Genomic DNA, 25,821 nt, shown 5'->3' with positions numbered 1-25,821 from the left:
TGTTTTTAATACTAATTACGTAAATAAGTAGATGTATGTTATATAAGGTATTATGTACACACACACGCGCACACACATATACATTTATACACGCACTATTTGCGTCTGCATGTCGTATTGAATATTTTTAAATGGTAACAATATCACATTGTTAAAAAGCTAAAATGATAATAGTTTTATTTACGACAAGGAAAAGTGTAAGAGGATATCTTGCTCTATTATTACATTTATTATTACATTTTCTCTAAAGGTGTCCCGCAGAATGTCAAGGAAGACATAATTATCAGAAACTAAAGAAAAGAAAAATACATTTTAGTTGTCGAGAAGATTGTTGAAAGCATTTCCTGATCTTTCAAGTATAAGAAAGTTTTCCATACAATTCGCGCACGATCTCTTTCTCGATTTTACATATTCCTTTTATATATTCTTATTCGATTTTATATATTATTTTTGTTAAATAACACGTCTAACAGTGTTATTTACCACTGTTTTTTGTATCATTCTTCTATTTAATAATATCTTTATTCTTATTCGCAATAAGAATGATTGTGTTGTAATAAAAGAAATCTTTAGAAATATAGAAACCGCTGCAACAGAAATACAATATTTTCTTCTTGAAGAATATAATTCATGTAAATGTAAGGAAGATTGATTAATGTAAATATATATATATATATATATATATATATATATATATATGTCTGTTTAATTACTTAGATATTAAATCTAGAAAGAGAATTCTCCGGTTTTTCTTCAAAATTAATTGCATTAAAATTGCAATTACACTTAATATTTGAATTGTCAAATATGTCACTTCGCTATGACAGGTTTTTACCGATATAAAGTAATGCACAGTGCAGCGCTAAGATAATGTATCGCAAAAAAAAGACAATATCTGCGAGTATTGATTTAACTCTCTCCTCCCAAACCTTTTAAAGACTAAATACATCTTTCATATTGTGCACATAATATATATAATGCGAAGAAATTATATCAAGCCTATGAATAGGCCTATGAATTTATTTAAATACGAATTCTCGAATGAAATTTCGAAGCTAAAACTGCATTTCCATTTTTTCGCAAACAGAGCACTGTGTATTTGAAAATGCATTTTATCGAGCGTATAAAAATCGCAAATAGTTACACGCCTATGGAAAGTTTTCGTTTATTTCTCCATTTAAACGAGATTTTGCGGTCCTGGAAAATATAGACAATAGATTGTCCAGTTGAACAATAGTATATTTTCTATTATATTTGGAAATTATTCTAATATTCTTTGGCTATATTTGAGCAAAGAAATATTTTTTTATTCCAGACATATACCTATGAATATACATACTTTGTGACAAATAAATACATTTGTAATTGTAATACACAACAAATAAATCCATATAATTTTAGTATTACTTTTACAAAATGTTACGCGATACGTGCGATGAAAATTAAAGCATAAAGATAATATTTATATGCGTAATCAAACATGAAAAATATATATTAGTAACTTGCTCGATAAAAAAATACAAGTTTTATATAAAATAACATAAAATTGGCCCAACCATTTCAATAAATATATTCGTTCGGTTCATAAAAATTTTATCGCATAATATTTTTTTTGTTTGAGCACAATTTGTATCAGAGATGAATATTTATCTTTCCCTGTTAAATTTAATTAACGCAAAATCGCTTATGATATTTTACTTTATTCTATGTTATTTGATGTATGCATACGAACAACGATTAATCCATTGTAGTTTTCGTTTATAGTTGTTATTCAAGGAACGCCGATATGGCGAAATTATTTTCACTGATTTACAGTAGAAATTGCCCGAGATTTGGAGATGCAATTTAAACGATATCAGCCGTTTCAGATAACCAATCATGGAACGAGCGATGTAATTGTCAAAATTCGATTCGATCAGTGAAGGAGCGTTCGATTGAGCAATAGTGCCTATATCGTTATTAGCAGCAAATATGATGTCAATAATCGATTGTCAAACTTGTTATATTATCTTTGATAAATACAATAATCTATAGCGCAGATTATAAAACTGATTTTACAATATTGTGAATGTCGGATTTAATATCAATAATGAATCGTCAAGAGCGTCATTTATGCAAATTTTCAGAAAATAATTTCCAACATTTTCCAACTAATTTACCACCAAGTTTGTGCCTTTATAAAAATTGCAAAAAAATTTCGCTCAAGGACCTATAACAATCCTCTCTAGTCGAACAATTTTTTCAAGAATACAATTCTCGTGTTCTGATAATATTGGAAAAAATATGTAACACATTGGAAAGTGTAAATGGTTATCAATTTAAATGACAGTTTATACTATTCATACATTTAAATAAATTTCTATTTTAGTTATTATTTTTTGATTAAATACAGAATATTTGGCAATTAACAATCAATTGTTCAGATTATGTAATAGTCTCGAGAGCCTTGCGAAAATCGGCTCGCTTATAGATACGAGAAGATCGAGTTTATATCGACTGCGGTTTCTATTGGGCGATAAATAAACGCGTATAGGTACCTCGTGTGTGCGTGTACATGTTATAAACACATATACACATAATGCGCGAGCGTGCACATCGGTGATTATTCTTGCAGCACGTTCGTGGTAGCGGATTGTACATAAATATTCTCATGAGTGCAATAGAATCGACCCCGATCTACGGGAGTACATGCGATCGTACGTGCTGTCGCGTTCAATTGCGACGAACGTTTAGCAAGTGATACTAGCACGGTGCGCAAGAGGGGTTAATTTTAATTTCGATCTATAACAGTCGTGTGTGCACATCTCTCGTGCTATAAACGAGGTCATGCGGCTTATCCGGGCGCAATTTAATCACGATGCTTGCATCAGATCTTTCGCTTCTATATAGATTTTCATCCCTGAGTAATTTTTGTTATTTTTGCAATGGAATATATTCCACTTGTGTACTTCACACACATACACACGCGCGTGTAAGTGTATATAAAATTACAATATTATACGTGTGTGTGTACATATACGTATATATTTAAATATTTATGTATTTGGAATCAAGGATCAGATTTCATTATTTATCTGCGCTATTGAATCTCTTCATTTTATAGAGAACCCTTCATTTATTGCATAAAATATCATTTACATCACATTGCACGCGCATCGAGAAATCACATCGTATGATGAATATTTGCTATTGACCAGGATTGAATATAATGGCACTTGTGCGACAGAAAGAAGAGAATCACGATCTTTTATGATCGACGACAATTATCGGGATATATATGTAGAACTGTGATTGTCAACCGCGATTCAAATCCCATCAATTTCATCGCACACTTACCGGTTTCCTATCAGTAAACGAGGGTGAAAAGTATCGCGCGTCGACGATAAATGAATTTGATTGCAGATAAAACGTCGCGACGTTGAACTATAAACTTCCGTTGTCTCTTCCGCGAATAATACCATCGGCGAGCACCGGTTTTGTTTATCGATCGAATGTGTTCGCTCGCGATACCTGTGCACCATCGACCACACGGGCGTTAAAATTAAATTACGCTCGCTCCAGGAGACACCGTCAAGAAGTATGGGCTAGCTTTTTTTTAAATGGCGCAGAAAATCAATGCCGGGTTTTCTCTCTGTCTCTCTTGTTCTCTCGAGGAGTTATTGTTCGCCTGGCAATCGATGCAAATCGAATCTTTGGGTGTTATCGAGCAACCCAGTCAGCGATTTTGCGCGGTCATTAAATCTTCCAAGGACTGGATTTTTCGACGGATCTAGATGAAAGCCACTGAGAGAACTAACGCGATGAAGGATCTATCACGATTTATTTGCAGATTTTCCATATAAGCGTGATGAAAAAAATTTTGTGCATAAATCGCAGAGTATTTTTTACATTTTTAGTAGTGATTTTCGGAAAATCTCTTTTATGTATCTCGCCTAATTTATTTTTACATAATCACAAACAGTATAGACATAATTTATTACATAATTTAAAAAGATTCGACATATCTAAAGACAGAGCGCGAGCATTTTATCGTCCAACTCAGGTAGTAAATAATAAAAATAATTTCACACAAACAATTCATCTCCGACGACTAAACGAATTCCGATGTCGTGATTCGGTGCACCGTACATGTTTCGCGAATTTACGGGCCGAGCATAAAACACTCCTTGTAAACGGGCATTGCAATAATTATTACGGACGACGACGGGCGTCGTTTTGCAGTAAACGGGCTTTGCGACTGACGTACAATGCCGTATATTCGCAGCCCCCGGGGAATTGCAGTAGATCATTATTTAGCATAGCTTTCTCGACGGTCATAAGGTGGAAAATGGAGTCGACGAAATATCGGCTCTGTTGGCACGACCGTTGATTCAGATGGAAAAGTGCACGAGGCAGGAAAGGCGAAACCAGCGAAACCGGAAGGTACGTGCCGACGTCATCGTTGCATACGATGACGTTTTCGTCTTTCCGGCTCGACTGAGACGAGCTCTCTGCCTCGACAAGGATTTATTATCATCGACGCGCACCGACGACGCAAAACATGATGAATCGTATTCGCTTCCGCGTCACACGACGTCCCTTCTCCTGCTCTCTTTCCGCGAGACAGCTTTCTAATATGTTTTAATTAATTGTCGCTTGATTAATTTATCATTATGCCACGTGTTATACGAGAGACGGGGTTTAATGCCGGCTTTAATAGCTTTATTATTTTTAGAAGAGGAAAATCTGATAGCTGTAGTCATATTTAAGGCGTTATATAAGAGTATACGGTAGAATTTCCTACGCAAACATTTACTTTGCTGCCTAATTACGAGGCTAGCTGATGTTAAGATTATATCGAGACTGCGCACACATGAAGACATGATGAGTAGATTACAGTCAGCTAATAACTCTATTTTATCTCGAAAAGGATTTATTCGGATTCGAAACTTCTCAAAAATGGAGAGAAGTAATAAAGAAAAGATTAAAATTACAATATACAAAGTATATGCATATCCAAAATTTTATATAGAATATATTATGTATTTTTCCTTTCTTTTCTTGCATGTGTATATAATAAGATAAATCTATGATTCAATAACGAATTTGATAAAATGTTTAGCAATTGATTTAAGAATCACACTCTCTTGTGACTCATCCATGCTATGAATCAGCAATCCACGTGCGATTACGTGTCCGGCTATTCCAGGTAACAATCGTGTATACTTCAATATAAAGTAATAAATATCTGATAAATTGTGATAATCTAATAAATATATATCGCGTAAATCGCCAAAATAATTAAGCAGCCAAATGAGATTATAAGATCCATTTACAGCAGTATGCATATATATTTAATGTTAAACAATATTTTTAAAATATACTGTTGAAATATGCATACATGTTGTCTCTTGGCCAGTAATAGACTTCATAATTTATATGTTATTAAATAATTATCTTGCTAATAAAACGCTAATAATATACCATACAGTTTTCTATAAAATTATGATATGTGAAATTATGATATGTAAAATTATATATTGTAATGTTTCAAGAAACTCTATCTTATAATATTATAAAGATTTAATTTAGTTTGGCGAAATGTAATATATTCATAATGTACTACATGTGTATCCTATTATAATTATTGTCTGATTAAACGATGTAGTAAAAGTATCCAGCTAGAACATGCGGATTAAAAAGAACAAATTTTACTAGGTGTGCACGTGATCTATTATTTAGATCATGTAAATCAAGTGTAACAAAACATATATATTTAGATATTAATGCGCGAACGAGACAAATCTCGAGGTTTAGCGTTTATTATTATTTATCTACGTGTCATGTAGATCGCCAGGTCGGTGTGGCATCCAGGGGGGCTCGCTCTTATTTAAATATTTAATACTTTAATCGCGCGCAGTAACACGGTGGCGTGAGTATAGTCGAGAAAAGGATTTTGCGGGTGCAAACGATAAACCGTATGTGTGTGTGTGCGTGTGTGTACATGTGTATGCGTTGCTGACGTTAAGCGGATCGAAATTCTGTGTCGGTGAGAAAAAAAAATTTAATCAAACGTCCCTGTTGTACGCGGCCGCGCTTCGGTGACTAATTAATGAGAATTTCAACCCCTGCCGATCTCCGGCCTCGCTCGTGCAACGATGGTAACGAATTAAAGAGTTTAGTATCGTCGACGGCCAATAACAGGATATGATTAATTAACTCACAGTATACGCGAACGCGAATACGCGTTTCAGCATCTTCCTTTATATCCTATGTTATCAGTGCTTTCTCCCTCTCATTTTCTCCTCCTTCAATTAGTCCGATACAATGCGCCGTTTTTTATGATCACATTTCTAACGTGATGCGACATTAAAAAAATCAGGCATAAACATGGGCTTGTCGGCGCCTATTATCATCTGCGAGCAAGAAGAATTAAAAGAAGTAACCTGATATTGTACGGAATTATGGTTAAGATTTATAGTCACGGAGAATAGTTGCAATACTTGCATCAAAAGCATTATTAAACAGTGATTAATTGCGGACGCTGTCCTCTTACCATCATTTTTAAAACTTACGCGTGAAAAAGATTTAAATTATATTTTTATCGGAAAAGAGATATAAAATCACATACACACACACGCACACATACACATACATATTGTACCCTATACCTTGTGACTATACTAGCAAATTTTTCATTGTCCAAAAGCGATGTCGTGGTCGCATAACCGGATTTTATCAGCGCTTCCGAAGTAAATGTAAAAAATGTCGAAGCCTCGACGATATATGATTACTCAATTTTGCGGCGCGGCGGCGTCTGTGGAAATATGAGAGCACCAGCATGCGTAGTAATAATTCATACCCGTCATTTTTGCTTTTGCTCTCCTCCTCCTCGTCCTTCCCATGCACCTTCTCCTGCTTCTTCTTCTGCGTAATATCACGCTACTGCTCGCAGCCAAGATTTTCTATTCTACGTGTTCATCCATCATCGTCCACGCTACCCGGCTGTCTCGATACGGCCTCCGTTGCGGTTGCGACTCAGCAGTCATACCCACACGAAATGTTTGAAATAATCTCTCGGTTATAATGGCTCCGTCTACAAGCAGTTAAAATGATCTACCTACAAATCTGTCTGACTGGTCAAGAATTAACGAGAATGCTTTTATCGAGGATAAAAGAGTGGAGGAATGTTATTTTTGGACTTTATGCTGTGTTGATAAATATACTTTGCAAAATCCAATACCGCGCTTGCTTTTGTCCGCCATATTATCCACTGATGAGACTCGAAATATTCAAAAAATAATTATATATTTCAAACTGTTCTCAATCTTAGTTCCCTCGAGCTGACAGCAATTTTTTGTGGTCGAAAGATAGCGGAAAAAGAAATAGACTTACCGCGATTGTCGACGAAGCGAATAAATCATATCTATTCGTCCACATCAAGAAGCAGGTCATTAATGTAACGGAGCTGTTATGTCGGAACGAGCGTGACGTCACTGGTCGAAATCGAGCGACCCGCGCGTGCCAACGAATTAATCTAACAATAAATACGATCGAATCGACAAAAAGATTACGAGCCCGAAACGCACTCGATTTCCACGAAATCCGGTCGACGAATACTTTCATGTAACACTCCCGGTAAACCGTCCCGAATCGCGAATCGCAGTTAAAATTCAACGAAGCTCGCGCGAATGCCATTTCCTACAGTTACGCCGCGAATTCAGTCGAGCCACCGGAATCGAGGCGCGGAACGTCAGAATATCGTGACGTCACCGGTCAAAATCGAGTGAGCCGCGATGTCGGGCGAGCGTGTTTATTTCTAGAGCGTATTAGCAAGTTAATCTCCGCTCAATTTCCATCAAATCGATCCAAGCAATGAAAGATTACAAGCCCAACACGCACTGAGACTCCACGAAATCCGTTCGACAGATATTTTCGTGCGAAAAGGTACCACTTTCGCCGACTTTACGCACTTCCGTTAAGAACCCGGAATCGAAGCGCGGATCGCGGACCGCGAACCACTCTGATTTCGGTTCAGTTCCGCTGCATATTCAAAGCGCTGAAGCGGTGGAAGGTGGCGGACGCGTCGATAACAAGATACGGTCTACCTATAATTCTGTCGTTTCGGATCAAATCTCTGTTTGCACAAAGCTAGGAGTGCAGAAACCTGGATTCTTGAGACAGGTATTTGCGCAATTTTATTCCCAAGCGCGGAGAGCATGGGCGACTCCGAACGGACTTGTTTACAGAATGCGTAAACGAATTCCAGTAGTTTTTATTTTTCAGTTTCAGTTTTCCTTCTTTATTAAGGATAGGCAATATGATATCTGACAATAAGAGTGCAATAGGAAGAAGAAACGCGTTTTAACACTCTCCGATGACGCACTTAACTTGGACAAAGTGAAATAATCCGAATTCTTTCGGTTCTGAAAGATACTTATGCTGATTTCGGTTAGTTTTTTGACGCAATTAACCTCAAGGTAATAAGAATGTTATCCTAACCTATGTCAATTATTGTATAATTGTTTTTTATAGTTAATAAAAATATATATATATATATGTATGTATATATGTTTATATATATATATATATATATATTTCATACATAATCTAATGTATATATTATTTTTTTACAGGATCAGAGTATTTTATATTTTGGCATAGAAAAAAAAAGATACGCCTAAGAAATATCATCTTGAGTAACACGATAAACATTTTTCAGTTTTTTGGCACGACAATTGTTAAGCTCAAGGTAATAAATTAAGAATAATCTTAATCTATTTCAATTATTGTATAATTGTTTTTTGTAGCTAATAAAATATATATATATATATATATATATATATATATATATATATGTATTTATATATGTATGTATGTATATATGTTATATATATATTTCATATATAATCTAATATATATATTATTTTTTTACAGGATCAGAATATTTTATATTTTGGCATAGAAAAAAAAGATACACCTAAGAAATATCATCTTGAGTAACACGATAAACATTTTTCAGTTTTTTGGCACGACACAATTGTTAAGCTCAAGGTAATAAGTTAAGAATAATATTCTTAATCTATATCAATTATTGTATAATTGTTTTTTGTAATTAATAAAAAAATATATATATATATATATATATATATATATATATCATATATAATCTGATATATATATTATTTTTTTACAGGATCAGAATATTTTACAGTTTGGCATAAAAATGATATACCTGAAAGAAGTACTAAGAAATATCTTGAGCACAATAAACACAATAAACGGTTTTTTTCCAAGCAACCAATTTTATTTTCGCGATGCGAATTACTGGACTAAAATTTATCGTAACTTGGACAATTGCGCGTATATCGCGCTTAGAAAGTGTAGCCTGTATAGCGCAATAGTAGTCGCCATGGCTTCTGTGACTCCACTCGTTATCCCAGTTCGTGTGGAAGGGTGCATACGAAATTAATTTCTTGCGCGTGTGTACGCCAACCGGTATCGATCGATAACCTGAAGCCGGGAACAGCGGCAAAGTATACCGAAACGACGTGTACGCTCTCGATAAATTATCAAAGACTTGTCGTGAAATGACGTCTAACGACCACCGTATTCCGCGGTTGTAATGGACCGCGGAAAATATGACTTCGCTTGAACAGGACAATGAACACACATTTCGCACCAAGGAGATGCTTTTTAAACAGGCCAAACAGCCGACGCTGATGTCGTTTTGATAATGCGAGCAAATTAACGCGAAACGATTTATGACACGGCTAAATTAATTTGATTGCAAGATGGAAAAGTTTGTACTGGAAAAAGGATAATAGATCAGAAATCTGCCGTTATTAGAAATGATCACATCCATTTATCTTCGACAATTATGTTATTTAACATGATAAAAAAATATGACCTATAAATAACAATACAAAAAGGTATGTAATTATAGCGTAACCCGAATTATTCAGAGAATGAATCTCGACCAAAAATAATCGCATTGTTATTGTATGTTTTAGGCAGAAGGGTGAAAGTGCCTGCGAGGGATGAACGCGAAATTACAGCGTGCTATCCCTGGAGTAAAAAAGAAATGATTATGAATATTTCAATAAAGCGTCCCTCCCTGAAAAGGATTATGACGCGACATGACAGTTTTACATCATCTATCGTGGATTCCTGATGGTGTGGATCTTAAGCTGTGCAGATGGATGGCAGGTTGAAATATCACGTTGCAACGACGTTGAGCTTGAAATAATTCAGCGAATCAGTTTTGACAGGTATGTATTAAGTTCTTTAACTTGCTGCCTGGTCGTGATTTTTTTCAAATTGTCAGATTGAATAGTGACTGTTGCTCACATGTAAAAGTATCGTGAAACAAACTACATGAGAAAATACTATATGAAAAATCATGACTATTATTGTTTTAATTATTGCATTAATTCAATTTTGTGTTGTGAATTTTTGTTATAAATGGTATTCTATAATATCATAAAATAGCAAGATCTCTCTTAATTGCCGAGATCTCTCTTTTAATAAGTACAATTACAAAAATTTCTATTTCAAAATACGTAGTTTACAATATGCTTTTATATATACATTGTATAGAAAATGGAATTTACGCGATTCCAACTGTGTATGTAAAAAAAGTGTCTTCCATAATTCGCATGGTCGATTTTATCTATCGGATAACGATAAAATGCTACTTTTTTATATCAAAGAATATTTAATTTTTCTATCTGTAAAAAGTGGAAAAATGTAAGCTGCTTTTTGTGTCGAGTATAGAGATAGAATTTTTATTGCGATTTAATCAATAGTGTGCCAATATTACACAATTTCACATTGTTGCCTCAGTTATAATGTTATAACATCGAAGAGGATTTTGAATCAATTGATGTTTTGTTCGTTTAAGATGTTCAGACACAAAACATTGCATTTTCGTGGAAACAACCGCGCTAAAGTAGAACGCCAAGAGTACTTTACTCGAGGTAAATGAAATCTTGTGCATTACGGAACAGAGTACGAAACGGTACATTTCGTAAGTAGTAGAATAATACTATTGTCGACAAGCTGTGAGACTTATTATGCAATGGCATGCTTATTGTTATAATTCTACGAGATAGGAAAATCTGTCAGAATTTCAAACTATCTGCTATGATACGCTCCAAAAATTTTAATGGAATGACAAAAGAATCAGAAGAGAAAAGATGAGTGACATAATTGGAAGAACTTCTAATATTTTACTGACATATATTACGAAATATTACCATTTGAAAATAGACTAATATTTTTTGTAATAAGACTAACTAACGCGCGTTTCTTTATTATACATCATATATACAGTTTTATCTTGAAAAATAAAATTCATTTTGAACAACATTCAGTGATTTCCGTTACTTCGTTGTCGATAGGATAAAAAAAATTAAATTTCTCTCACTTAATCGGATTCTATTTATACGAGTAATCACCTCGATTCGTCTTTTTCACAAATTGTTCGATTATTTAGAATAGCGACGTGCAAAATTGCATGGCAGACATTGCCGCGCCAGCGATGACGAGGGCCGCAAATTTCGTTACAGAGAACCGAGGATGGTGCGTGATCGTGGCTGAGAGAGTTTCCAATTTGCGAAATTACCCGTGAGACCCGTGCATTTATGAGCTGAGATAAACGACTAAGCAAGTATCCGTTAAATAGAAAGATACATTGGCATTGACTGTCTACTCTCATCAATTCGGATCGATATCTTTTTCTTGCGTGTCTTCTCTCCATTTCGCGTCTATAAACCTCTTTCTTTATAAAGCTCTTTCTGAAGTAGTATTATACGGAAAGTGACTGTTATGAAACGATCTGTACTATGTCATATCCAGCACTGTTATCGACTTATTTTCAAATGTGCGGTAAAAGAATAGAAGTCTTTAGTAATGTCACATCCACCTGTCTACGCGCTAATTTCGCATTTTATGCGAAAGCGCTCATCGCAATCCGTTAAGCACGTCGCATTGTACGATATACTCGTATATTGAAAGACTCGCCGGACAAATCGCGTCCGAGAGAGTTTCAATGTACTTGAGACAAAACCTGAATCGCCAAAACACGTAAATGCACTCGGCGATTACGGAGGAGAAGTAAAAGAGTCGCTAAATCTCGAATGATCTTCAGAAACGTCATATTCACAGTATTATCGATCTCTCTTGTATATACGCGATACATTTACGTACGCGCTTATTATTTCTGCTCTTGGAGAATATCCAGTTCAGTTTGTTGAATTGTTTAAATCATGAAATAATACGCGGGCAGTTAGGAAATAAATGGCTCTCGAAGGAGCTAATTGAATTCCAATAAATTAACGATATCCAGACATCGAGCGAGAAGAACGCTCGGATTTTACAACCAAACTGATATTTCTTGCTACAAAATTGCGTTATACAGAATCGGGCAGAATAATATCGTAAAAGCTGTTTGACGAGAAAAACAACAGCTGTCGACGTGATCGATTTGTCGAGCATTTAAAAAATCGGCTAATTGATCAAGTTGAAAATGATACGCTAACGATATACTCGTAAAAATCCCGTTGTTTCAAAAGGGCGGAATCGTGAAAAATGTACATGTGCGTTAACAGAGACGAAAACGCCCGATAAACAATTTGGCAAATTGGCTCGCGCCGGATTTATCGAACCGGCACTGACGCTAATAGCGCGGCCAGTTTGTAATTTGGTAATGGAATGGCCTGATAACGAGTTCGTGAGCAGATTTTGAAAACTACCAAGTAGAGTTCCTATATCGGTCGTAAACGTAAAATCGTGGATGAAGTATGTAGTTTCACAATGGCGTATGTATTTTTAATATTATGAGTTGAAGTAACATAGCGCTTTATAACGTACATTTCATTAACGGTGCATATAGTACGTATGGAAAGTAATATAAACTGTATGAGAGGACTGTCTATCGCATCCATTTATCGCATCGCATTTATATAAAATGTTACATGAAGTCCGAAATGTGAAATGTATTATTTGCGCTTTTTCGCTTTGATTCTCCATTTTCCCATATAAATTTCATTTGTTATATATTTTAACGACACGTTGCTAGCAAGCCAAATAAGATAAGCTTTATATTGTAAAATTTATATATTGTATAATACAAAAACACACATATTTGCGAAATTCAAATCGATCGCACCTCATAAACATGAGACACCGAGTCTGGTCGTCTTCTTTGCTTAAACGTCGTTTTCAGCGGTACAAAAGTTCTAATTGAGTCTTCAGCCGGGGCTCTCTAACTTCTATTCTCAAGTTCACGCCCGTCCCTTAAAGGGATTGGGAATTTAACAGGGGAAAAACCTGCAGTGTGGCAAGCGCCGACGGCTCTTTGTTGTCTGCATGTCCACTCGAGAGAAGGGATGAGAGAGAGAAACGAATTTGAACCCTAAACTTTCTTGGCTTCCATTAGTCACCCCTGTCGGCGTATCCCCTTTTATACGTTCGCTTCATCTTTGCATCTTATTATCAGGCAAGACTAACGCGCCTATTAAACTGTGAAAATGAATTTTTTTGCATGCATTTGTCACTCACATAAGGTGCTTTTACAAACGCGTTTCTAAAAAATTTTTTTATAAATATCAATATAAATACATAAATTAATAAAATCATGTGTAGGTAATGTAATTGAATTTTATGTTTTGCTTGCATTATTAATTTTATCATATTCAGATATGTATTTTAAGTAGAGTTTGCAATGCTGCGACTAGAATTAAAAAGGGAGTGTCCGTGATGTCTCTGAGAAATATTACAACGAAGAAAAGTTTATCCTCACCTTGAGGAAACATTAGAAAAATAACACTAACTTTTCCTTTATGCGACTTGTTGTTTCACTCATCGCGTGACGATAATTAGCCCGCCAATTAAAACTTTTTGCCGCTTTAAAAAGCGAAGACAGGCTGTATTGACTTTCAGTTTCTATAAAAATATTCCCAATAGATTGTATTTTGCAACATTTTTGAATATCTCAAAGTTAGCTATTTCAATTTGTAGTGCAACTTATTAATTATAACTTATTAATTATAACTTATTAATCATAATTACCTTCCCAGGTTAAATATTGTTTCACAAGAATAAATTACATTTTTAATTATCTTCTACTTTTTTAATATTTTGGTTGTTTGTATAATATTTCATTAACATTGTTTTGTTCAATTAATTTTATTTACGCGCATATTTTCTTGATACACCTATTATTTATTAACGGTTATTATAATGCATATTGCAACTTATATTAATCCTATAAATCTACTTTATATTAATCTTTAAATCTACTTTAAATGATTTATTTTTTACGATAAAATTCAAGGCAAAAATATTTAAAAAATATTTATTTATAATTTTGTTTGCCGCAAATTAGGAATTACATTTATTAAATATAAGTTTGTATATTAATAGAAAATATATTTATAAATATATTTTTTTGGTAAATGTATTCTTAATTTGTTCCGCGAAACATTAAAAATAGATATAAAAATATATATTCTTATAAAAGAATATGCAATCTAACTCGATTGTTCGATTTTATTCATACACTTCGGGATACTCGCGCATAATTTATTCTCTTTAACGATATGTAGAGATATTTTTTCATGTCTTTCCGCAAATGTACGAACAAATCTTTATGGCTTTACACACAGACGAACACACTACGAAGCACGGGCATCCATCATTCATGCTACGAGCCGTAAGAAAGCCTTTTGTATGTACCTGCGAGCCCATTCTCATCATGATCAACGTATCACCCTTCGATCGTCATTAATGTCGGACTTGTCAGGCATGTCAAAGTCTTCCTTTCGTCATTCGTCAGTCGCCGCATTTTGTGCTTGCCGAACGTATCTATTTTACGTCAGAGAAAATTCAACGAAGCATCTCTTTTGACGTATCGAATTCATTCCATATTTACGAGCTGTCGATCACGATCGATTAAAAGCGAAATTCAACTTTTATAGTATGTAATAATATGTCGAAATTAATGGCAGTGACAGTTGCGGAAAGAGAGCTCAAAATTTATAAAACATATTTTTCACGTGCGAGTCTGGTTAGGAACGTTAATGTATGCATTTCAACGAAAAATGTAATACATCGATAAATGGGTTATAATGCAGAATAGATATTTCGCATGTATTTATTTAACTTATCTTTTTTTTAACAATAATCTGAAAATAAAATATTTAAACTGGAAAGCATGAGAGAAAATGTTTTTTGAAAAACTTATTAATTTTCTGACAAATAAAAATTGTTTGAAAGACGAAAATTTATTATGCAATCATAAAATCTATATACTAGTATTGACCGTTGCAAACTTGTATACGGGTGCATATAAAAATATTCATAAAAAGTTAATATTAAAATATCGTAAAGTCACATGATATTAAATATAGGATCTACTAATACGCGATCGTCCTACTTTGAGCAAAAAGGTAAAAGTCAATGTAAATGTGTAAAAAAAAAAGACGAATGTTTCTGTAATACTTTTATAAAATATAGCAAAGTTAAATGAGAATAAATGAGGACAAATAAAAATTGTTTAAAAGATGAAAATTTATTATGTAATCATAAAATCTATATACTAGTATTGACCGTTGCAAACTTGTATACGCGTGCATATAAAAATATTAATAAAAAATTAATATTAAAATATCGTAAAGTCACATGATATTAAATATGGGATCTACTAATATGCGATCGTCCTACTTTGAGCAAAAAGGTAAAAGTCAATGTAAATGTGCAAAAGAAAAAGACGAATGTTTCTGTAATACTTTTATAAAATATAGCAAAATAAATGAGAATAAATGAGAATTACATACAATTGCACATTATAAAAAATGCTATCGTAAAATATAAACGTTCGTTCGTTATAAGCTTTCGATTTTATATCATAATTTAACATTCGTAGCACTTTTTGCTTATCAAAATTATGTACTTTAATGAAAAAATACAAGACGAATTCTACAAATACATGGCCGGTAAAAATAATACGACTTAATTAGTCATAATGATTATTTCACTTAATTATTTATAAATATCATTAAAATAAAATATGCATTTATCAAATATTACTCGTGTATCGCGGACTTGACTCGGGTGCAATACGGTAACCACATCTGCGTCTCAAATTAGGCACCCCTAAAACCCCGCGGCCTCAGAAATTACCACAGACACGGCATCTCGCAGAAACCCCGGCGGGCTTATTAAATCTAATCAGTCTAATTTTGTACGCGTCTTATCCCCTCGGCGAGACAGTCGGCGTTCGTTCTGTCTCCACTGATCTCTTCGTTGTAGTAGTGCATCGCGATTACACTTATGGTGCATTAAACTGCCGTATTGCGAGAAAATCCCTTCGATTTTCCTTCGTCCGAAATTGAAAGCGACACTTGAATTTTCTCTAATGATTAACGTCGGAATTAATGAAGATTGAAGTATTGATTAAACACGTCCGGAAAGACGATAGCGTTGAATTAGCAAAATTCAAATATTGTTTAAAGAATGAAAAATGAATTGAACAATTTTACATTAATCGTAGATATTAATTTCCGATTATTTGGAATTGATTTTTTGTTTTGATAGAAATGAAATATTTGTCGAAACGGGACACAAGCTGTTCTCGAAATTGCTATGAATTTATGTGAAAATATGTGTTTGGTTATTTAACGCGTCGGTCAACGGTGACCATGGCAATTGACGCGCGACGATCAAACTAGCGGGTACAAATCAGAGCGGTGTGGGTGATTAAAATTCTATATAGCGCCGTAAAACATCCGTATCCGCCGATAAAAGTCGGTGGATACAATAGTATTCTCGCGACAGATAGAACGAAGCGATCTGGAAGATTTACAGGCACTAAATATCTTGAGCCCTGGAAGCTGGCGGAAAACTTTCACATTATCTCTCGCACGGAAAGTTTTACGTACTCTACGAGCATGAATTACAATCTATTAAGGATCGCGTGTTGCACAATATCGGCCGTCTTAAAAAGGGGGGAAAAAGACCGGAAATGATTGCACGTTGTTTAAAGTATTGTATCCGGATAAAAAGCTCTCTTTCTCTCTCGCAAAGGGATCTTATTCAAGATTGCGTAACAGCAGCCTTGTTCTCGGGAAAACTCGAATCGATCGCTCGTTGAAGCGAGTGCTCACGAGCCATGCGATTTGCATCGAATCGCACGACCCGCATTATTCTGGCTGCGCGTATGTATGTACGTGCGACATGTTTCATTTACATGATGTGTCACGCCGGCGACACGTCGGCTGGCTGTTGCGGAATTACGCGTACCCCCCGCGTACAACGACCGCGGCGCGTATCATAAATCTTTTATGACTTCCAAATGCCATTCGCGGAATTCATTACCTGCCGCGCACGTCCCGTGCAGCCCCTCGTCGCGATCGCGTCATTTAAGAAAATGCATCGCCAATCAATTCACAATTCATTCCCCGATGCGTATTATTGGTTTCATTCGTCCCATATTAACGCGACGATCGATCAACCGGAAGCGACCGGAAATGCAACGGGTGACAGGTGAAATCCGATGATGATGCGTGGTTGAAACCTTCGCGATATTATTTTCACTATTCATCGATAAACGTCCGAATCTAATTTGCGGAAATTCGAAACTTTCAGACATCCGCGTCAGTCACATGAATTATCGAACTTGGGGGAACACGAGCGTTTCAATGATTCATATTGACACGAGAACCCCGATAGATTCTACCTAAACGTTTCTTCGAACGAAGATCTAAATTTCGCTCAAGCAGACAATGATTTACATCGGTGAGATCGCTTGAACGCATCTCGCAGCGAGTGAAATGGTCGCGCGTCCGTCGAGAACGTATTCGAAACGTAAACGTTTGTATGGAGAGAATCCTCGCACCGTCGACTGTATATTATGCAGATATCTGGGCAGGAATTATTGCCTGATATCGCGCGGGCAAGACTGGCACGTTGTATATTATTCCATGCGTGGTCTGTTTGATGGTAAATGATGGCCCTGCGAGCCAGTGTCGCGCGTTTCCGAGCGTTGCACGATACAGAGCTATATCGATGCGAGATACAGCTGCCATCGGTTATCTAATCGTCACCGTCGATAAATTAAAAAATTTTGGAGGAATAAATAATCATTTGGACGGACACGAAATTTGTTGTATTTTATCTCGCAAGTTGCACATTTGATTTGTGAAAAATTTATGATCGAGTAACATTGATTGTTTAAATTTCGATATATACTGGATTTATTTTGCAAATTGATTTCTGAAGACGAGCTTTTCTCGTTCCTCGCCTTGTATGCGTTAGCGAACTTTTCCTACGCATAAATCTTTCATGAGCGCGTGTTCAGGATCAGGCGTGTCGCGTATGGAAGAAAATCTTCGAGATACATCTTCATCGATTTCAGCGGAGAAGTGCGTTTATCCTTCCGGCTTGTACAAAAACTCACAAATCCCTGAATTCGTTGGATACGATATTGATTGGCTCTTTTGCATACGTTATATACGTTATAACGTTACGAGTGCATTCAGTTCTTGCGTTTATTAATGGGTCTGTTCGTTTTAGCTGCACTGCTGCACTAGTGCAATTAGTTAGAGTGAAAGAAAGTATGTATGTCTTTTTCTAACTTATTGCACTAGTCCAGCAGTGCAATTAAAACGAACAGACCTAATGAGACTGTCGGCAATAAAATTTCTATATGAGTTCAAGTTCAATAGCGCGTACGCGTAAAAATCGTTCGCGAAAAGACAGAATCAAGTGATTATGCGCTTAATGAACGGTAAGTCATTGCGCGAAAATGGACGAGATTCGTTCGCCGGGTTAATTAACGCCATCCCGCATAGAGCGGAAAAAAGTTCGCGCGAATCTTTCTTCTCTCCCTTTTTTTTCTACACCCAAACGCAACGAGAACTCCCTATGTAATCATCATTTATGTCGACAGAAGTAGAAAAAACTAGACGGGAAGGGGGGCGTGAAATAATTCAGCTGGCGCCGTTCATCCGCCCTGATTCTCCCCTTGACACAACTAGTTTTCGAGATTCATTGCGTTGCGAAATTACAATGGTATTGTACAGCATTTAAGAGACTTATATATATATATGTACTCTTACATAGTATGCATATAGAACTTTAATTATAACATTTGTTGAGGCTTATTAATTTTGTTTTTTACGTACATCTTTTCAGGATGTGGTGTTTATTATTTATGATATTCCGAGTCTTTCAGTTATATATGTATATATTACTTTATTTATCACTAAATTTAAATTTAAAATTATTTCTAGAGGCAATAATTTATAAAGAGAGTGATTCAAAGTTTGAGTTTTGATGAGAAAGGTAAACTTATCGTGAGTGCGGCTTTAACGATCTTCACTGTATCACAAATCATATGTGTACGTACATAGTTTGCGCGAATCCCGCGGTGACTAAATTAGATTAATCCGTTACAACTAGATTCTCTGTCGAATTGTCCTATTCGTTTTCCAATTTGTATACCTTCTGTGCGAAACCCATATTGTCAGGCATACACGTAACAAATTTCAACTGTGCCTTGTTATAACGAATCGATTTGTAATACACTATATTTTCGATTTCTATAAAATCGTTCGTAGTAAATTCAATGGCTAAAAATAACTATGAAGATATTATAATATTTTTTGATTCATGATTTAAAGAAAATGATAATTTCTCTCGGAATTATTCGTTATCTTTATAAAACGTTTCTCTCAAAGTTTAATATTGCCTTCATTGTATTTTAGGAAATTCAACTCATTAACATAGAAAAGCTCCGTTCTTTGTTACTAATACCTTTTAATGCCGCGCTGAATAAATTGACGTTATTCCCTCAACTGTGATATCATTAATATCCGCGAAAGCGTCATAGATAATAGAAATTTGACTAACTTCAAACTCTCTGCGCTGTGTGGGTGCTATAACGGTGCTTCTAATCACAAATCACTAACAGGTATTCGGCGATAGCGTAATTAATCGTACAAGCACCCAAAGTTTATCGGAACATTTAATTGGTCCACACCCCAAATTACGCAAGCTGTCAGGAAGCATTGCGGATTGAATTTCATACGAATAAAATCAGTCCAGTAGTCACGTATAAACGCGGAGAACAACTTTTAAACATGTCCATCAGGATGTTGCTATGTTTTAATTAATTTTAGGTATACGCGGAAACAGTTTTGTGAGACTATATGTATGTATGGGACATAACATTACTAATAGAACTATATATTAAAACGATATTAAATCTGCACTTTTCACTAAAGTACAACAAAATACCTGGATTAGTACATACGTAATAATATTATTTATTTATATTTGTAATATAATTTTTTACACAAATATAAAGAAATTCTTACAATTTTTAATAAAAATATTCATAAAGGCAAGAGTTTCCTCTTTTATTTCACATTCTTACAAAAAGTTCTATTTTCCACCGATAACATAATGCAGAGACGCATTGGCGTTGTTGATTTTGCTACGATTTCTTTCCATTCGACGCGACGTGACATAACGATTGAAATATAGCCGTCACAGCAAAAATCTTATGGTAGCTGCATGTGCTACACATTTCAAACGATATTATCTGCATTCGCAGAATTTCGCAGACCGTACATTTTTTCAAGTGCCCGAGGCTTTTATTCCGAACGTTTTCAAATCGTATCGTATCGTGCGTCGCGCTATCGGCTGCTCGTGCTACGCCGCTAAACTTTAATTGACGTGGACGCACCGAGTATTAAACCGCGTGGATGTCAATCACAAAGGACGCGCCGCCTCGTTGCAGCATCACCGACACGAACTGGCGGGCAATAAGCGGTTATGTAGTTGGCCGTAGCATTGCAACAAGAGTGTCGCCGATCTCGTGTCACTTCAGTGTCGCATTGGTATTCACAAAATATTATACAAGGCCGATACAACCCTAAATGTGTTTACGGCATTCAAGTTTCATGTCTTACAGCGTAATAATTCACAGATAAATCTTGGCGATATAATTATATATGTGCTAAATAATGAAAATACATTATTATATTATTAAATATGTGCCTTTAGATGCCTCTTAAATAGCATCGCGAGATACAACGAAGTCATGAATCTTGATTAGAAATTGATTAGAAATAAATGATACTGTCTTCGTCATTTAAGCTGCAGAGTAATTTTGGTATTAAGCCAAATAAGTTTGTACAAAACCGATTTATCGCCCGTCGAATTTGATATCGCGCGTTTGCTCACGAAATATGACTCATCGCGAGAGATTTTTCGCGTGCGCGACATTTATCGAGAGAGATCACTAAGTGGATATCAATTCGATGTCGGTTATCTGTCCACGGATTTTACGCACGACAGCCCATTCGATATAAACTATCTACGTGCGCGAGTTGTTGTCTTTCAATACGTACATCGTGGGAATTTTAACAATGTCGTTGCGTGTCAGTAACAATAGAATAGAATAGATTTACGACAAGCAAGCTCAAATAACGATATTCAGTGATTCTCTCTATATTTGTATTTGATATTTTCTATATTTTCTTTAAATTTGATAGCCCATCTTTTCTGTGGACAAACAATTTCAAAAAATTTCTATTTACTGATACTTGTAAATGTCAATAATCACGTATTTATTAGGTAATGCTTATTAACGAAAGATTTAATATCTAATTTTTTATCGAACCTGTCAATATTATTTTTATTCGTACATCTTCAAGCTCTTTAACTTGAAATTTAAAAATTTGACAAAGCACACATTTCTCCGTTTATTCAGGAATGATTCATACTCGATATAGCAAACTTAATGAGACGAATGCTAATAATCCATCATTTATGCCGTAATATTAGCTTACTGCTACATATGTGATACGCGCAATTGGTTATTTAATAATATGTACGTATAACGATATTTGGGGATAGTACTGTGAATCTGTGCTGAGTGATACGATATTCACTGCATTACGTACTTTGTAACATATCATTTCGTCAATAGCTTTCAGTTGTTAGCTTGTTTTTTGCAAATATATATTAAAACTCATTTTAAACGGAATAATTCGTATACAAGAGCAGTTTTATTTATAATTTCATGAACTGTAATATAGAAAACATTAAAAAAATTAAAATATACATATATATAAAGTATAAAATACAATATGAAAAATATACACATATAAAAATATACATAGCATACGCGAGAGATAAAGTTATAAATTTCTGTTGCAAATTTTAAATCATCTAAAATGGGTTTAATCCTGGTACAGTGGAATCAAATTTAATCTTCATGAGTAAATGAAGTACAAATGATTTTTAGTTACAGTTATACATGATTTATTTTTTATTAATTTTAATTTTACTTATAATTTTGTATAAGATACTTTTTCTTGTTATTCAAGAAAGATAAAATTGAAGATATTTTTCGAATCCAACTAAGAGAATTTATTTCGATCAAATTAATTTCAATATCTAGCTATCTATCTAAATATCTTAATTCAAACTTAAGCATGATCACGGATGATTCAAGATATCAATTCGTTCTCAGTCTCTTTTACTATTAACCTATACCTATACAATTTCATTATAGCTTCGGTGATCTAGATTCCTAGACAGTGCGATCGCAATGAAACACATGCACTACCGAGTGATTAACTAATACGTCGGTATCACTATATCACCAACATAGTCGGCCTGACGATATTTGCTATTTATTTCCGGCCAGACCTTGATGGCGTTTAATTGTGCGATGGATCCGTCATTTAGCTCACGTCAGTCGTGGGATATACGTCAAGGAATGAGATATCAAAGTTAGAACGGCTGCAAGGCAGGCCGGCAAGAGACCTTTGACATTGCAGCGCGGAGTTAGCTCATTACAATCCCTGTATCGAGGAGCAACGTACCGTGTCACAGCTCCTATTACTGGAACAGTTTCGATCACGCAATCACATTGACATTCGCAAAGCCGTTTCCACTGATCCATTGACAAGCTTTGCGAGATCGGCTTTATGACCGATATTGCCAAGAACGCGATTTCACGTAATTAACGCGAACGAGAAACATTATCGAGAGATTATAATTTAGAGTATCCATATAATATAATAAGAATTAACAGAATTATCGCGTCATATGTAAAACAACGTTACGCTTGTTGTAAAATTTGTACTCTTGCAAAATTGTATCTCGACGTGATTATATTCATATAATTTTGTTTAAAAATAATTATAGAAATCATTCGGTAGCGAATCATAATTCAAATTATTTTTCATGAAGGTAAAGATAAAACGGACAATACAAATTCTCGTTTTCACGATTTTAAAAGTTCCTAAAAGTTGGACACATGATGACATATGGATATGCAATGTGTCATTATTGTGCTCAACTTTTGTGTCACGCATGTTAAAAGAGTACTTTTATGACTAACAAATATTGGCTCTGCGCAGCAACGTGCATTAAAACAAACGTGTGACAAATTACTTTATTGTGATTCATCGATGAATGCCACGATCTCTCCTCGAATTTCTTCACTGGGAAGTTCGTTAATTGCAAGCTCACGCGAATCGTTCGAGTTTCGGCACTTGACGCTGACGAGTTTGCGTGACGCTTAATATAAATGGAAAACCGGCAAAGTTTGCTCTCTCTTGGTGCGCCGTCGCAATGCATAATTCATAATGATGCTGAACGGCCGCTGTAGACATTTCTTCTTGAATAAACTTAATCGGAAGATTTAGTGGAGAATGCAATTTTCCGTAAGTTAATGTTACAATATATTTTAGATAACACATGAAGATTTAATTCAATATTTATCATACCATCAGATTGTCATATTTTTTAATTAAAATCGCATATGTATTAATCATTGTGCACAATTTGCAAATGTTTATTTTTTAGAATTTAATATCTAAAATAATATTTTCAAAAGGCAATTTGGCATTTTCCATACGTATTAAGCATATTTAAATCATTATTTTGACCGATTATTGATAATAGTCTCCCATGAGGCAAAGTAACAGTTTACTCGTCTCTAGAGCTCTCGTTTACTCGCACGAAAAACAATTTTCCGAATTGATTTTATCTTTTGTCCAAACATACAGAATTGTTTATCCAATTATTAGTGATCGCAATACTGAATTTGGCTGTTTTATATAATTTTACAAGTAATTTTTTTTATATCTACGACTCATCGAATCCTCATTTATGTATATGTTGTCGCGCCTTTTAGAGAATACAAAATTTTTAACATATATTTACTATAGTATCTTATAAAATTCTTTAGCAGATTCTCGTGAATAATATACCAAATTTATTTTTCACGAAATTAAAGATAATGGAACAAACGATAGATATAGATTCTCTTCTTGTCAGACGCTTCCGCGATTTTATGTTTCTAAAAATTTCAACGATGACGGTATCGCTTATTGAGCAGGGCGAAATGGAATGCTGACGCGGTGCTTGCAAGCCGCTTTTTCTGGTGCTAGTGCATTTCGTTGTATTTCACTTCGATGCTAACGATTTCCCAACGAAAACAAGATAATACTAGCATCGCTATAGACAATACAATTCTTAATTTTCTTGATTAAATAAGCCATTTCCAACAGGACACATGTTTTATATTTTAGAAAATAAAATCAATTGTGCTGTTGAAAGCTTTTTGTAACATACAGGAAAATAAACTGTTATTAAAAAAATTGATATAAATTATTAATATATTGATATACTTATTGATATAAGTCATTATATTAAAAGTAAATAGCACATTGATCCATCTGATAGATGGATGTAAATTTTATTTGCGATGTAAATGTATTAAAGTATAGAGAAATAATAATTGTTTTCCAATTTCTCCTTTTTGCATTTTTCGTAATATCGTACATTACATAATATTTTTCAGCAATTTCTGAATATTATGTAAAGAAACAATCTTAAAAAGGGACATCAAGAGGAGAATTATAAAAATATATTGTATATTCTAAAAAATTTAATATTTAATTTTTATAACAATATTCAGTGTTTTCATGGTATTTTTATAATCTTTTCATGAAATTGTACATTTAAATTTTTATTCTATAAACACATTAATCAACGTATGATTATTTAAAGAATGAGAAAACTGTTTCGTTAAAAAATCTAAAATTTTAATTTAAACTAAACAATAATGCATATTCGCATATTGATACAAAGGTTAATTTTGAAAAAATATATGTATACATGAAAGCATTATAAAGGTGATACATTTTCAGTTGCATATTAGATGCAGATTATTTCTCCGATGTGAAAACAAAATAGTCCTATTTAAATCCGATATAATTCCATAATGAATAATTAGGCTTCGCATCAATTGAATTATTAAATAAAGTATATATACCGACAAGTTATCAATTTAATCCGATCAATGAGACAATTATTAATGAGATCGAATCAGGATTATTTTTTATGTCGTGCGGCATATTATCTTTCAATGAGCGGACATATTTCGTGACGAATTAATTATATAATATATATAATAAATAACAAATCACCACATAACTGGCGGCTTTAAAATCAACTACCAATTCTCGATTATTTGTGGTCTCGCAATAATTATTTCATCATAAATTGTGAGGCACATAAAACAGAACCATTTATAGCGCTTATGTCTTCAACGAATTATCTTAGAAAGAGTGATATTCAAATGTGTTGTTTGCAAAGTTACACATAATTTACCATTATGATGCCGGTCTAACGACGTAAAATGTGAGTGCGAATTAACGCGGAGAATTAAGACGAGAAATGAAAATTAAGGCAGTGCCCTCTTAGCCAACAGTTACTTTTGTTAATTGGTAAATACATTACCAGGAATATAGG

The 25,821-nt window shown here is 34.4% G+C and overlaps 1 protein-coding gene and 1 long non-coding RNA gene across 3 annotated transcripts in view; one reads left to right on the top strand and one right to left on the bottom strand.

The window, feature by feature from the left end:
- The window catches only part of LOC105255624, a 202,342-nt gene that overhangs the window by 174,468 nt on the left and 2,053 nt on the right, over positions 1 to 25,821 (bottom strand). The gene's annotated exons all lie outside the window — the stretch shown is intronic.
- On the top strand, positions 8,056 to 8,723 carry LOC112639770. Its single transcript, XR_003123665.1, has 3 exons — positions 8,056 to 8,163; positions 8,266 to 8,459; positions 8,616 to 8,723. It is a non-coding gene; the product is annotated as an uncharacterized LOC112639770 (long non-coding RNA).

Source organism: Camponotus floridanus, unplaced genomic scaffold (assembly GCF_003227725.1).
Source record: "Camponotus floridanus strain SB8 unplaced genomic scaffold, Cflo_v7.5 scaffold9, whole genome shotgun sequence".
Classification (NCBI taxonomy): Eukaryota; Metazoa; Arthropoda; class Insecta; order Hymenoptera; family Formicidae; genus Camponotus; species Camponotus floridanus.
The sequence above is the reverse complement of the archived record's forward strand: the minus strand, read 5'-3'. Positions and strand labels throughout refer to the sequence as shown.